Here is a 10609-nt window from a genome sequence, read left to right as displayed (position 1 = left end):
TTTCAACCCAGAATTTCATATCCAGCCAAACTGAGCTTCAGAAGTGAAGGAAGAATAAAATCCTTTGCGAACAAGCAAGTACTCAGAGATTTTGTCACCACTAGGCCTGCTTTACAAGAGCTCCTAAAAGAGGCACTACACATAGAAAGGATCAATCAGTACCAGCCATTCCAAAATCACACTGAATGCTAAAGAGCTTCAACATAATGAAGAATCTACAACAACTAACAGGCAAAACAGCCACTTAGAATCAAAATGGCAGTATCAAATTCACACATAACAATATTAACCCTAAATGTAAATGGACTAAATGCACCAATCAAAAGACACAGACTGGCAAATTGGATAAAAATCCAAAACCCATCAGTGTGCTGTATCCAGGAAACCCATCTCACATGCAAGGATACACAAAGGCTCAAAATAAAGGGATGAAGGAAGATTTACCAAGCTAATGGAAAGCAAAAAAAAGCAGGAGTTGCAATTCTCATCTCTGATAAAATAGACTTTAAAGCAACAAAGATCAAAAGAGACAAAGAAGGCCATTACATAATGGTAAAAGGATCGATACAACAAGAAGAGCTAACGATCCTAAACATATATGGACCCAACACAGGAGCACCCAGATACATAAGGCAAGTTCTTAATGACTTACAGAAGGACTTAGACTCCCACACAATAATAGTGGGAGACTTTAACACTCCACTGTCAATACTAGACAGATCCACCAGACAGAAAATCAACAAGGATACCCAGGGCTTGAACTCAGACCTGGAGCAAGCAAACCTGGTGGACATTTACAGAACTCTCCACCCCAAATCCACAGAATACACATTCTTCTCAGCACCACATCACACCTACTCTAAAATTGACCACATAATTGGAAGTAAAGCACTGCTCAACAAATGCAAAACAACTGAAATCATAACAAACAGCCTCTCTGACCATAGTGCAATCAAGTTAGAACTCAGAATTCAGAAACCGACCCAGAACCGCACAGCTTCATGGAAACTGAACAACTGGCTCTTGAATGTTGACTGGGTAAACAACGAAATGAAGGCAGAAATAAAGAAGTTCTTCAAAACCAATGAGAATGAAGACACAACGTGCCAGAACCTCTGGGACACATTTAAAGCAGTCTCTAGAGGAAAGTATATAGCAATAAGTGCCCATATGAGGAGAATGGAGAGATCCAAAATTGACACCCTATCGTCAAAATTGAAAGAGCTAGAGGAGCAAGATCAAAAAAACTCAAAACCCAGCAGAAGACAAGAAATTACTAAGATCAGAGCTGAGCTGAAGGAGATTGAGACACGAAAAACCCTTCAAAAAATCAATAAATCTAAGAGCTGGTTTTTTGAAAAGATCAACAAAATAGACAGACCACTAGCCAGATTGATTAAAAATAAAAGAGAGAACAACCAAATAGATGCAATAAAAAATGATAAAGGGGAAATCACCACAGATTCCACAGAAATTCAAACCATCCTCAGAGAATATTACAAACAACTCTATGCACATAAACTAGTAAACCTGGAAGAAATGGATAAATTCCTGGACTCCTGTGTCCTCCCAAGCCTAAACCAGGAGGAAGCTGAAACTATGAATAGACCAATAACAAGGTCTGAAGTTGAGGCAGCAATTAAGAGCCTACCACACAAAAAAAGCCCAGGTCCAGATGGGTTCACAGCCGAATTCTACCAGACACACAAGGAGGAGCTGGTACCATTCCTTCTAAAACTATTTCAAACAATCCAAAAAGAGGGAATCCTTCCCAAATCATTTTATGAGACCAACATCATCCTGATACCAAAACCCGGCAGAGACCCAACGAGAAAAGAAAACTTCAGGCCAATATCCATGATGAACATAGATGCAAAAATCTTCAATAAAATATTGGCAAGCCGATTGCAACAGCAAATCAAAAAACTTATTCATCATGATCAAGTAGGATTCATCCCAGGGATGCAAGGCTGGTTCAACATACGTAAGTCTATCAACGTAATTCACCACATAAACAGAACCAAAAACAAAAACCACATGATTATCTCAATTGACGCAGAGAAGGCATTTGACAAAATTCAACAGCCCTTTATGCTAAAAACCCTCAATAAACTCGGTATCGATGGAACGTATCTCAAAGTAATAAAAGCTATTTATGACAAACCAACAGCCAATATCATACTGAATGGGCAAAAACTGGAAGCATTCCCTTTGAAATCTGGTACTAGACAAGGATGCCCTCTCTCACCACTCCTATTCAATATAGTACTGGAAGTTCTAGCCAGAGCAATCAGGCAAGAAAAAGAAATAAAGGGTATTCAAATAGGAAAGGTGGAAGCCAAATTGTCTCTATTTGCAGACGCCATGAGAGTATACCTAGAAGACCCCATCGCCTCAGCCCAAAAACTCCTGAAACTGATAAACAACTTCAGCAAAGTCTCAGGATATAAAATCAATGTGCAAAAATCACAAGCATTCGTCTACACCAATAACAGACTTAAAGAAAGCCAAATCAAGAGCGAACTGCCATTCGCAATTGCTACAAAAAGAATAAAATACCTTGGAATACAACTCACAAGGAACGTAAGGGACCTCTTCAAGGAGAACTACAAACCACTGCTCAACGAAATCAGAGAGGACACAAACAGATGGAGAAACATTCCATGTTCATGGTTAGGAAGAATTAATATCGTGAAAATGGCTATACTGCCCAAAGTAATTTACAGAATCAACGCTATCCCCATCAAGCTACCATTGACTTTCTTCACAGAACTGGAAAAAACCACCATGAACTTCATATGGAACCAAAAGAGAGCCCGCATAGCCAAGTCAATTCTAAGCAAAAAGAACACAGCGGGGGGCATCACAATACCAGATTTCAAACTATACTACAAGGCTACAGTAATCAAAACAGCATGGTACTGGTACCAAAACAGAGATATAGACAAATGGAACAAAACAGAGGCACCGGAGGCAACACAACATACATACAACTATACAATCTTTGATAAACCTGACAAAAACAAGCAATGGGGCAAGGATTCCATGTTTAACAAATAGTGTTGGGAAAACTGGCTAGCCATGTGCAGAAAGCAGAAACTGGACCCCTTCCTGACACCTTACACTAAAATTAACTCCAGATGGATTAAAGACTTAAACATAAGACCTGGCACCATAAAAACCCTAGAAGGAAATCTAGGCAAAACTATCCAGGACATAGGAGTAGGCAAGGACTTCATGAACAAAACACCAAGAGCATTGGCAACAAAAGCCAAAATAGACAAATGGGACCTAATGAAACTCCACAGCTTCTGCACGGCAAAAGAAACAGTCACTAGAGTGGATCGGCAACCAACAGAATGGGAAAAAATTTTCGCAGTCTACCCATCTGACAAAGGGCTGATATCCAGAATTTACAAACAACTCAAGCAGATTTACAGGAAAAAAACAAACAAGCCCATTCAAAAGTGGGCAAAGGATATGAACAGATACTTTACGAAAGAAGACATATATGAGGCCAACAATCATATGAAAAAATGCTCATCGTCACTGGTCATCAGAGAGATGCAAATCAAAACCACATTGAGATACCATCTCACGCCAGTTAGAATGGCGATCATTAAAAAATCTGGAGACAACAGATGCTGGAGAGGATGTGGAGAAAAAGGAACACTTTTACACTGTTGGTGGGAGTGTAAATTAGTTCAACCATTGTGGAAGACAGTGTGGCGATTCATCAAGGCCTTAGAAATAGAAATTCCATTTGACCCAGCAATCCCATTACTGGGTATATATCCAAAAGACTATAAATCGTTCTACTATAAGGACACATGCACACGAATGTTCATTGCAGCACTGTTTACAATAGCAAAGACCTGGAATCAACCCAAATGCCCATTGATAATAGACTGGATTGGAAAAATGTGGCACATATACACCATGGAATATTATGCAGCAATCAGAAATGATGAGTTCGTGTCGTTTGTAGGGACATGGATGAATCTGGAAAACATCATCCTCAGCAAACTGACACAAGAACAGAAAATGAAACACCGCATATTCTCACTCATAGGTGGGTGATGAAAAATGAGAACACATGGACACAGGGAGGGGAGTACTAAACACTGGGGTCTATTGGGGGGAAAAGGGGAGGGCCAGTGGGAGGGGGAGGTGGGGAGGGATAGCCTGGGGAGAAATGCCAAATGTGGGTGAAGGGGCGAAGAAAAGCAAAGCACACTGCCATGTGTGTACCTACGCAACTGTCTTGCATGCTCTGCTCATGTACCCCAAAACCTATAATCCAATAAAAAATTAATTAAAAAAAAAAAAAAAAAAGAAAAGAACTTTCAACCCAGAATTGCATATCCAGCCAAACTAAGCTTCATAAGTGAAGGAGAAATAAAATCCTTAATGGACAAGCAATTGCTGAGAGATTTTGTCGCTACAAGACCTGCCTTACAAGAACTCCTGAAGGAAGTACTAAACATGGAAAGGAACAACCAGTACCAGACACTGCAAAAACGTACCACATGGTAAAGAACAACAACGCGATGAAGAAACCACGTCAACTAACAGACAAAACAACCAGCCAGTAACAAAATGGCAGGATCAAATTCAAACATAACAATATTAACATTTGAATATAAATGGCCTAAATGCCCCAATCAAAAGACACAGACCAGCAAACTGGCTAAAAAGGCAAGACCCAATGGTGTGCTGTATTTAGAAGATCTCACATGCGAAGACTCACATAGACTCTAAATAAAGGCATGGAAGAAGATCTACCAAGCAAATGGAGAGCAAAAAAAAGCAGGGGTAGCAATCCTAGTCTCTGATAAAATGGACTTTAAACCAACAAAGATCAAAAGAGACAAAGAAGGGCATTACATAATGGTAAAAGGATCAATGCAACAAGAAGAGCTAACTATCCTAAATATATATGCACCAAATGCAGGAGAACGCAGATACATAAAGCAAGTTCTTAATGACCTACAAAGAGATTTAGACTCCCACACAACAATAGTGGGAGACTTTAACACTCCACTCACAATATTGGACAGATCAATGAGACAGAAAGTCAGCAAGGGTATCCAGGACTTGAACGCAGATCTGGACCAACTGGACCTAATAGACATTTGCAGGACACTCCATCCCAAAACCACAGAACACACATTCTTCTCAGCACCACATCACACTTACTCTAAAATTGACCATATAATTGGAAGTAAATCACTCATCAGCAAATGCAAAAGAACAGAAATCATAACAAACAGTCTCTCAGACCACAGCACAATCAAATTAGAACTCAGGATTAAGAAAAGTACTCAACCAGCACTTTGGGAGGCTGAGGCGGCTGGATCACAAGGTCAAGAGATCGAGACCATCCTGGTCAATATGGTGAAACCCCATCTCTACTAAAAATACAAAAATTTAGCTGGGCATGGTGGCATGTGCCTGTAATTCCAGCTACTCAGGAGGCTGAGGCAGGAGAATTGCCTGAATCCAGGAGGCGGAGGTTGCAGTGAGCTGAGATCGTGCCATTGCACTCCAGCCTGGGTAACAACAGCAAATCTCCATCTCAAAAAAAAAAAAAGAAAGTACTCAAAACTGCATAATCACATGGAAACTGAACAAATTGCTCCTGGATGACAAATGGATAAACAATGAAATGAAGGCAGAAATAAAAATGCTCTTCAAAACCAATGAGAATGAAGACACAACATACCAGAATCTATGGGATACATTTAAAGCAATGTCCAGAGGGAAATTTATAGCAACAAATTTGAAAACAAGGAAAGACCTAAAATCAACACCCTATCAGCAAAATTGTAAGAGTTAGAGGAGCAAGATCAAAAAAACTCAAAAGCAAGCAGAAGACAGGAAATAACTAAGATGAGAGCAGAACTGAAGGAGACAGAGACACAAAAATCCCTTCAAAAAGTCAATAAAACCAGGAGCTGCTTTTTGGAAAAGATCAACAAAATTGACAGACCACTAGCTAGACTGATAGGAAAAGAGAAGAATCGAAAAGACGCAATAAAAAATTATAAAGGGGAGATCACCATCGATTCCTCAGAAATACAAACTACCATCAGAGATTACTATAAACAGCTCTATGAACATAAACCAGTATCTGGAAGAAATGGATAAATTCCGGGACACTTGCACACTCACAAGACTAAGCAAGGAGGAAGTTGAAACCCTGAATAGACCAATAACAAGGTCTGATGTCGAGGCAGCAATTAATAGCCTACAAACCAAAAAAAGTCCAGGTCCAGATGGGTTCACAGCTGAATTCTACCAGACATACAAAGAGGAGCTGGTACCATTCCTGTTGAAACTATTCCAAACAATATAAAATGAGGGAATCCTCCCTAACTCTTTCTATGAGTTCAATAGCATCCTGATACCAAAACCTGGCAGAGACACAACTAAAAAAGAAAACTACAGGCAATACCCATGATGAACACTGAAGCAGAAATCTTCATTAAAATATCAGCAAACCGAATCCAACAGCACATCAAAAACCTTATCCACCACAATCAAGTAGGCTTCATCCTGGGGATGCAAGGCTGGTTTAACATACGCAAATCTATAAATGTAATACACCACATAAACAGAACCAAAGACAAAAACCACATGATTATCTCAATAGATGCAGAGAAGGCCTTCAACAAAATTCAACAGCCCTTTATGCTAAAAACTCTCAATAAACTAGGTATCGATGGAATGTATCTCAAAATAATAAAAGCTATTTATGACAAACCCACAGCCAATATCATACTAAATGGGCAAAAACTAGAAGCATTCTCTTTAAAAACTGGCACTAGAAAAGGATGCCTTCTCTCACCACTCCTATTCAATATAGTATTGGAAGTTCTAGCCAGAGTAATTAGACAAGAAAAAGAAATAAAGGGCATTCGGTTAGGAAAAGAAGTCAAATTGTCCCTATTTGCAGATGACATGATCATATATTTAGAAGACCCTATTGTCTTGACTCAAAACCTCCTTAAGCTGATAAGCAACTTCAGCAAAGTCCCAGGATACAAAAATCAATGTGCAGAAATCATAAGCATTCCTATAAACCAACAATGGACAAACAGAAAGCAAAATCATGAGTGAATTCCCATTTACAATTGCTACAAAGAGAATAAAATATCTAGGAATACAACTAACAAAGGATGTAAAAGATCTCTGCAAGGAGAACTACAAACCACGGCTCAAAGAATAGGAGAGGAAACAAACAGAAAAACATTTCATGCTCATGGCTAGGAAGAATCAATATTGTTAAAACGGCCATACTGACCAAAGTAATTTATAGATTCAATACTATCCCCATTAAACTACCACGGACCTTCTTCACAGAACTGGAAAAAAACACTTTAAACTTCATATGGAACCAAAAGAGAGCCGGCATAGCCAAGACAATCCTAAGCAAAAAGAACAAAGCTGGAGGCATCATGCTACCTGACTTCAAACTATACTACAAAGCTACAGTAATCAAAACAGCATGGTACTGATATCAAAACAGAGATATAGACAATGGAACACAACAGAGGCCTCAGACATACCACACATCTACAACCATCTGAACTTTGACAAACCTGACAAAAACAAGCAATGGGGACAGGATTCCCTGTTTTATAAATGGTGTTGGGAAAACTAGCTATATGCAGGAAGCTGAAACTGGACCCCTTCCTTACACCTGAAGTATTGAAATGTGAGATTATAAAATTAACACTAAGACAAAAGTATGCCAAATTGCAGGGTCTTTATTGCTGGCGACCACAGAGGACTCACGCCTCTCCAACCTGTGGCCCCGAAAAGAGGGTGACAAGACTCTTTTATACCCGTAAACCACCTCCAGGGGTGGGGGTGAAGGGATTCAGACATTCTGAGGGCCAGGGGATTCCGTAAATTACCTTCTGGGCAGAGATGAGGGTGAGGGGTGGGGATGGGGGTGAGGGGATTCCGGACATTCCAAAGGCCAGGGGACTATTTGACATTCTGATTGTTACTTAAGTGGTTCACAAAAGCCAAGATTAACATTCATCTACACATTGTCTGGGTGGGGTGGCAATCACAGTCCTTAATTACTTATTCACATTTGGGTTATAGATAGCAGTTTTCAACAGAAAGCTGAGGTATGGTTGAGGTGTGCAGTTTTATGGGGCTTTTTACCATGTCACACACCTCATACAAAAATTAACTCCAGATGGATTAAAGACTTAAACATAAGACCTAACAGCATAAAACCCTAGTAGAAAACCTAGGCAACACCATCCAGGACATAGGCACAGGCAAAGACTTCATGACTAAAACATCAAAAGCAATGGCAACAAAAGCCAAAATAGACAAATGGGATCTAAGTAAATTTAAGAGCTTCTGCACAGCAAAAGAAACAATCATTAGAGTGAATCAGCAACCAACAGAATGGGAAAAAATTTTTGCAATCCACCCATGTGACAAAGGGCTGATATCCAGAATCTACAAAGAACTAAAACAGATTTACAAGAAAAAAACAAACAAGCCCATTCAAAAGTGGGCAAAGGATATGAACAGACACTTTTCAAAAGAAGACATTTATGAGGCCAACAAACATATGAAAAAATGCTCATCATCACTGGTCATTAGAGAAATGCAAATCAAAATCACAATGAGATACCATCTTACGCCAGTTAGAATGGCGATCATTAAAAAAATCTGGAGACAACAGATGCTGGAGAGGATGTAGAGAAAAAGGAACTCTTTTACACTGTTGGTGGGAGTGTAAATTAGTTCAACCATTATGGAAGACAGAAATTTCTAGATTCCTCAAGGACCTAGAAATAGAAATTCCATTTGACCCAGCAATCCCATTACTGGGTATATACCCAAAGGATTATAAAGACACATGCACACATATGTTTGTTGTGGTGCTGTTTATGTAGCAAAGACCTGGAACCAACCTAAATGCCCATCAATAATAGACTGGACAAAGAAAATGTGGCATATATACACCATGGAATACTATGCAGCCATAAAAAACTATGAGTTTGTGTCCTTTGTAGAGACATGGATGAATCATGGGGAGGGATAAAACCCATGGGGAGAAATGTCTGATGTAGGTGACTGTGGGGGTGGGGAGGGGCGGGGCCAGGAGGATGGAGACAGCAAACCACCATGGCATGTATGTACCTATGTAACAGTCCTGCAGGATGCTGGATGTGCACATGTACACCAGAGTCTAAAATACAATTTTTAAAAAATCTCTTGATAAAACAACATATTTCCTACTCCTTAGAGCATGTCTATTCAAAAGTGAGATAACATGTATTATCTTAAAAATATATATAACATTCATAATTTTTAAAAGGTTGGCACAAGTTGCCCGGTGTTCATACATTATGCATACATATAACCTCCCACACCCATACACACATATATTTGAAACATACTTTGTTAGAATAGCAAGAAAGCACTTCATAAGTTAGACCTGATCTGCATTTCCAGCTTGGCCCTACCATTTTTAGTCATGAATTCCAGCAACAGAGATCTAATGTGCAATAGGCTTTCTCAGGCTTTGCATCTTTGCAAACAGTGGCTCACCTTCCAGGACTACCTTCATCACTCTTCTACCTGGGACCCTGTTAGGGATCTTTAAAACGCTGTTCATGTATTATCATGATGATTTTTTGATCTATTAACACATATTTATTATAATATTAATTATAATATAGTTTAATTAGTTGTTAAAACTTCTGCCTCCAGTACAATACTACAATACTTCTAGAGAAAATGGCTTCAATATGTCCTTGTCTCTCTCCATTCTATTTCCTGCCCTTGACCATTAAGAAACACTGAATATCCCATAAGATGTTCTTGGCTGGTACTCGGAGACGGTAACCTTATTCATCACTCTGTTTCCTTTGAGACATCTTTTAGTGCTTGATTTGCACTCTGCCTGTTCCTAGCTATCTAATTGAACATCTTACATGATCCCTTACCAACTTTTCAAATTACAGCCATCAAAAAAAAAAAAATCCTTTCGGTACTTTTATTGGGAGTGAGTTAAATATATAAATTTTAAGAGGAAACTGCTATCTTTACTTGATAACATCTATCAATTGGTAAGTTCTGTTTCCATTCATTCTAGTCTTCCTAGAATTTCCTCATTAAAGTTTTGAAGTTTCTTTATACAGGTCCTATGTATCCCTTGTTAAAATTATTTCTAGTATTTTATATTTTGTTTTATTTTCATTTTGAATTGTATCTTGTTAGCTTTATATTTTTAGTCAAGTTTTGGCAGTTGATGTTTGAATGTAGAATATTTTAACTTACACATAATTTTTATTAGTTTTGATAGATCTTTTGCTTATTTGATTGAATTACCTAGGTAGACAGTCCTATGCATCATGATTTTGTGTACTCTTTTCAATACGTATGCCTCTTTTTGTCTGCTTTATGGTATTACTTATAAATTCTGTTATGTTCGATATTAAAAAAAAAAAAGCCGATCTCCCCTTCCAAGTCACAAACGCACACAAATGTGCCCAGAGGCTCAAAAGAGATGGGGGCAAAGCCTTATAAATATTCATACTAACAGTTATATACTGTTTCAATAATTCAG

This window comes from Callithrix jacchus, chromosome 2 (assembly GCF_049354715.1).
Source record: "Callithrix jacchus isolate 240 chromosome 2, calJac240_pri, whole genome shotgun sequence".
Taxonomy (NCBI): Eukaryota; Metazoa; Chordata; class Mammalia; order Primates; family Cebidae; genus Callithrix; species Callithrix jacchus.
This window is presented reverse-complemented; position numbering follows the sequence as displayed.